Source organism: Meleagris gallopavo, chromosome 5 (assembly GCF_000146605.3).
Source record: "Meleagris gallopavo isolate NT-WF06-2002-E0010 breed Aviagen turkey brand Nicholas breeding stock chromosome 5, Turkey_5.1, whole genome shotgun sequence".
NCBI lineage: Eukaryota > Metazoa > Chordata > Aves > Galliformes > Phasianidae > Meleagris > Meleagris gallopavo.
In genome coordinates this window covers 45,583,798-45,590,610 of record NC_015015.2, presented here as the reverse complement: position 1 = coordinate 45,590,610, position 6,813 = coordinate 45,583,798, and positions in this window count along the sequence as shown.

Here is a 6,813-nt window from a genome sequence, read left to right as displayed (position 1 = left end):
GCAGGGAGCAGAGGGTGGCTGTCCCCGCCTTTCGCAGACCCGAGCCGGGCCGGGGCAGCCCCGGGAACCCCCGGCACAGCTGGAGCGGGCGGTGCTTCTCTGCTGGAAAGCGACGCTGGTTAACCCTCTGGTTCTCCGGGCGGAGATGGAATTCGAGTGAGCGGCTCCCAGAGTTGTGTCAGTGGATGGGTCTAACAGCTCCCGCATAAGCACTGTGACAACAGGGCGAATGTGCTACTTGTTTCTGACCTCTTTAGCATTTTGTCTTCAGACAGAGCAGATGTTCCTGTGACCAAAAGGGTACAGGTTAAGCCAGAGCTGCTATCCAGTGGAATTGCCTGGATGTGTGTCTCTGAGGCTGCGAAATGGAGCTCTCTGACACAACACTTTCCATTGCGTTCACTGATGTTGTGTTTAAGTTGCTCATAGGAGAGAAAAGTAGCAAAGACACCATTTAGTTTTCTCCTGTAAAAAAAACAGAATAACAGGTGCTGGCTCTGAGGGACTCCTCTTAGAGCTCTAAAGAATTCCTGCAATGCCAAGTAGACGGACCCTGACCACTGCAGTTTGTGGCAGGGTTTCAGCTTACTGCTGTATTTGAGAGTCTGCAAAAAATCTCTGAAACAACAGCTTCCAAAGCAAGCCGTTGCTCTTGCGCTTTCATATTGGATAAATCCTTAGACAGATCATGGCATTTGCTCAGCACCAACTAAGCTGTCTTCTCATTGACCAAGTAAGATGTAAGAAATGAAAAGACCTTAAAATTTCTCTCCCTGGGATCTGGTACTAAGTGTAACATCAGATCTTGGCCAAACTACTCAAGTGTGATTACCGTCAAAGAACTGAGCTACATCAGCTCTTTATTTCTGTTATAGTGATAGGACAAGTTAAAGGGCAAGGTCCTGAGAAATGTCTTAGTTGGCAGTCACATAAATAGATGACTCTCCCCTTGGAAAACTCAACCTGCATCTTGTGTGCTATCCAAATGGCAATAACTGAGTCTTGGTGAAAAGGGAACAAGTTATCTCAAGCAAAAGAGTAACATTTCTGATAGTAGTTTAGTCCCACCATGCTGCTTTCATACTGCTTTCATATGTTATAAAGTAAGATCTATGGTTTAGCTGCGTTTTCTCAAAAGTACAAGATGTTTTCTTGAATATTCAAATCTCAGAAAGGGCCATTAGATCCTTAGCCGAGCTGCTATATCATGCAGATCACAGAACATTTTGAGTTTATTCAATATGTCTACAGATACAAGTATTCATTTCATCCTCCCTGGCACATCTTACAGAGAAATATGGGAATTTCAGTATTGATTTAGTAAATGAAGGTCATTCAGTCTCCTAGCAAGAAGATACAGAAGGATAGGGAAAAGATCCTGTACTTCACCTACACCTATGTAATTAACTCTGTGATTCTGATTCTGTGATTCTATGATGTAAATACTTCTTCTACGTTACCACAGCATACTAAGGTTAAAACAGGTTAAAAACACGAAGTTAACATAATAAACACAGACTGTTCCTGATTTATATGGTCACTGATTTAAGCAATTAATTTGGCTTCATTCACTGTCTTTTAATCACCTCTAACATTTTGGACATTACTTCTGACCATCTCTCATAGTAACTCCTCTTTGTCGCTGAGTAAATCCAGAAAGGTTTCCCATAGCAATGGTTGATGTAAATAATGTATTTTGTTATGCGTCACTGCTCATATTTGACATTGCTCCCTTTAGCCCGTGAGTTTACATACCTGCAACGAAGGAATTGCAAAAAAGAGGGCTGAGAGGGAGCTAATCCATCTCTGTCTCACCACAGGATCCATCAACCACGTGCTAGTCTTGGGAAATGACTTTCAAACCAGTGCTTACAAGTCTCATTCTGGAATCTCCATGGTTTTGAAAGGCAATTTATTCCAGTGCCTTGCTACTGTAATATAAAAAAAGTATTTCTAAGTTCCATTGCTGCAAAGTTAAACACAGTACTTCTTGTTCTATTTGCAAAGATCAAGGAAAAGAGCTACTCTATTCCTCCTTGCAACTAGTTTTTATGTATTTTAAATTCACTATCTCTTCTCAGTCTCTTCCCCTTCTAGATTAAAAAATTCAATCTGCTTTTACTCATCTGTCTCTCTTTGTAGGGAGTACTTTGTCACACACTGACCACTGGATGGTAAGTATGAAATTATTTGTTTATAGGGATGAGTGTAAATGCCTGTAAAATGAAAAGGAACCAAAGTGAGATTGTTTGGCTCAGGAACTGAGTTGCATGGTGTAGAAACAAAGAAACAAGGGGGAACTGTTTCATCTGGTTCTTGTGGTAGGATTACAAACTGTCTCAGCGTTCCTTTTTCCTTTTCTCATCAAAATGGGGTTACAGAACAGAGAAGGTGAAATACCTCTGAAGATTGTATGCCTGATAGAACAGACAAATCCTTTCAATTTGGGGAAGAAGATCACTTAAGAGAACAAGAAAAATTAAAGAGACTTTTTCATTTGAATTTATTTAATGGTTTATGAAACAGTAAGTAGAAAAGAGAAGTTAGCACAAGATCTCAGGTAGGCAACACGTGAGAAATGGAGAAATGCATAGAGAAGAGATTCAAGGAGAGCATATGCTTGGCAAGGATGCAAGCCTGGAAAAGTTCTGAATGTTTAGACTCAGTAAACAGAGAAAGGTGGAGAGATTTCCCAAATTCTTACAAAGAAATTGTGTCTACATAAACATTTTTTCATCATATACATAGCAAAGACAGATTTATTTCAACGTAAGCTGTGATTGTTTCTTCTTTTCCCCATTTACCCATCATTCACTTTAGTGCCCCCTTTTATCCTTGTCCATGAAATCTTTAAAAACTCTGAAAACAAATTATTAATACCTTAATGTACCTTGTTTTGTACTTTATTTTCACAAGGAGGAATACCAAACAGAGATAAAGTACTGTACTAGAGTACATTTCATAAAAAGTGCTAGGCAAGGACAACTGAAGGACAAAGCAATAAAATGAAACAACCAGAGATAGGAAATTAGTCAACAACTGGTGATTTCACAACAAAAGCAGATCTGCTTTTGTTGGCATCAGATTAGTAACAGAAATGTTGGCAGAGGTGGGCTTGGGGATGTAAACATTTGTATAATTTTTTTAATGTTACTGTTTATAAAATGCAAAGTTGTTGAGATAAAATTCAGTGCATTACAGAAAGCAAGAACAACATCTCTTTCACTTATACAAACCTTGAGTTTCATCCCATATAAGTGTTTTTATTATGCATTCAAAAGTCTGACTAATGCATACGGTCAGTCCCTATTCCATTCTCTATTTATCTTTTTCCCATTTTTCTATCCTTTCAACTGTACTATTACCCACTGAGAAAATGAGTGTCCTATGAGCCTAATAATCAGAGAGAGGAAGCCAGGACACAGTCATCCCTGGGAGCTGCTTCTTGGGGGCAGTCTTAAGGGCCATCCCTAGGGCTCTCAGCTGGTTGACAGGGGAAGCCTCCTCCCCAGTTCACCCAGATGCTGCCATTGGAAGCAAGTGAAAGAGCTCTTTTACCAAAACACTGGCCTTCATCCCAATCAAACACTTGATATAAACTGTTCCTTCACTGATTACAAGCTGCACCTTCTCCGCTAGCTTCCATCTGAGAACTGAAATACAATTTTAAAAGCAATGCTGTCTATAAAGGATACAGTAATTTTAACATAATTGCAAAGATATTAGCAGATCTAGGAAATTATTGATTATGAAATAAAAGGCATAATTCAATTATGTTCTAAATTTTAATTAAGAGCCCGTGAAGATGATTTGCTAATAAATTTTCTAGAAATGTTTCTCATTTTGACCTTTCAATTTCCTGTCTCAATTACTATTCAGTCAATTGCAACACAAACAATGGAATTGATTTCTTGCCTTTTTAGTTTAAATATCATATAATGCATGCATGAGAATTTCTGTGAATGCAATTTCAGATCATCATCAGCAATTAATTAATCTAGCCGTAAGGAACATACCTTATTTCAAAAGTAGTCCCCAAATGCATGACAAAACAGACACATTGTTCCATTTATTTATATTATACATAGCATTCCTAAAAAATCTTTCAAACATCCGTTCAGTATAATATCACAATTATCATTTTATCATTATTTTATTACTACAATCATTTTCAATATCTTATATGCAACTGATATCATCTTTCTCTACTTTCCATCTGTGCAAATCCAACTAGGATGTCATAGCTGGCAAAACTTGCATCAGTAAGAAAATAGTACAGCCAATGGTAAGCACAGTCAGTAAAATACAAAACATTTTAATCTGTTGTTCTTCCTTTCTAAATAAATGCCATTTCACTCCAATTTAACCCGTAACTGAATAACGGAAGACAGAAGGTTACAGACTGTGATCACTGATTGTTAGGTTTGCTCATACATTCACAAGTTATTTGGAAATAAATTTTACTGGATCTGATTCTATTGGTTAGTTTGTGATTGGACTAGGTGATCTTAGTGCCCTTTCCAACCTTAGCAATTCTGTGATTCTACTTTCGTTTACAGAAAAGTAAACATCCAACGTTTGCTGATTTCAATGATATTTTCCATGAGCACAGCTAGTAGCAGTAGATACACAGCAATAAGTCCCTGTTGCAGAGTTAACTGCTGTTTAAATTCACCACGTACTGCTAGTGTCACACTCCCTTCCTTACGTCACCTTAGGACTAAAAATAGCATTTCAATATATCTGTATCAAAAATGCATGCCCGTAAAAGTGGATTCCTAGCAAATAGCACAGCCATATTCGTTGCAGGAAATACACACAACAAATATCCTTTTGTTCTTTAGAAAAAGAAAAACCTGTTTTGAAATGAATTTCTTAGCACCCAAGTGGAATAATCTCAACAGATACAAAAAGCGATATCTTGATCTAAAATATAGGGTTTTTTTTTGAGAGCAAGAAATAGTGGTACCTATTACATCTTCGGGGGGGGGGGGTCATAATACTGAACCCAGATTACACACAACAGCAAATGGCCTGATCCTTCTCCTCTAACATGGGTAGCAAAGCAGGGCGCTTTCTATGGGAAGCAGATCAGCACAACCTACAAACCACTCAGCCTGTTGTACCGAATGCAGACAGACCTGCACCTGGAATTTTACTTAAATAAATCGTATCCATGTGTACATTAAATTGCCCTGAATGACAGGAAGAGTCTTCTGAGAGGCAGTGGCACACTTGCAATGTCTCTATTCAAACAGGAATCTTGTTAGAAAAACAGTAATCTTGCTGTACAGCCGTGTGCAAATAGGACATGCAATGCATGAATTCATTGAATCCCAAGGGTGATCATCTGCCTGAAATCCTTCTCTCAATAAGCATGTTCACCCATGGTAAAAACAAAAAGAAAAAAAAAAAAAGCTCTAGAGTAAGTTAAGCAGGAACTGTTCTTACTGCTGAATATTCACATAATTTCTCAACACGCAATATACCCACTGGGCAGAAAACATAATAGTATGCTAATGAAGGATTAGACAGGCACTGGCTAAATTAGTCTTACTACAGTTTTGTTAAGCTCTTGGGTGTGTATTACATGACATTACTATTTCTACTATAAGAAGAAAAATTTGTCTCGCTTTTTGTTTTTTTTAAAGCTGTATTTTGAACATAAAGTGGAGATTTCCCTCCCTGTGTTAAATTCCAAGCATTAATAAAAGTAAGGCAAGCTGAATATTCATAGGATTCACACCTGGATCTTACGTACTGCACTGCACACAGGACCCTACTGGGCTGAATATGCGCAGCAGCCAAAGTAGCCCTTAAATATTATCAAATTCTTTAAAAAGGCAGAGTGTGAGTATTGGCATGATACTGCACAGTTCTTGAATAAATGCATTTTGAGGAATTTGACACAAGCCAGAATTTTAGTAACTCCTGGCATTTCTGTTCTGACTGTTATTGTTCGCCAGAATCCCAGAATCAGGAAGGCTTGTAGAGCCTGTTTATTTTGATTTTCACAAAAGAGTTTTCAGCTTCTTGTTTTGCTTCTGTTTGCTATCAGTGGAGGTACCTTTGGCTGATAGTCCCTATACTTTGACAGAAGGCACCTTAAAACTGGACAAAAGCAAACCCCATCAGCCCTGCTCTGCCACAGCCAAGCCATACAAGTTATCACTTACTCCACTGAGATGAATACAGAGGAATAAAGCACAGCTATTTAGAATGATTCTTCAGTGCAAATAGATAAAAGCAGAATATAAAAGCACAGATCCTCCTGGGACTTTGAAGACCCCTTTAAAAAAGGAAGCACAAACATACTTTTTAAGGTATGTTTATTTCTTAAATAATCCCTCTGACTTCAGACTATTTTTGGTGCTGGTATTCTTTTAATTAATTAATCGCAGTATTTGCACATCTTGAATGCTTCATGTTAATGTTTCACTCCCTTTTGCAGATTGATCTGCTGTGAGATTTTAATGAGAGCCATTTCTCATGTTTTTATGCAGAATTATTATACAGAGGAGAAAGTGATAATAACTCAGACTTCTGTTAATTACACATCTAATTATTCTTCGAAATTTATTTAGAATTCTGTCTGCCAGCAGGCCTTGTTTCATTTATCACAGCCAGATTGGAAATACAGCTTAAATTAATTGCTTTCTGTAATCAACCATATTTTAAAACAAAAATTAAGTATGAATATTTATATTTTAGCCCAAAATACTCTCTTCTCTTACAGTCATTCAAACAAACAAACAAAACTAGTAGAAAAACATGTAACAGCTCTGTCTTTCCATAATAATAAAAATCCCTTTT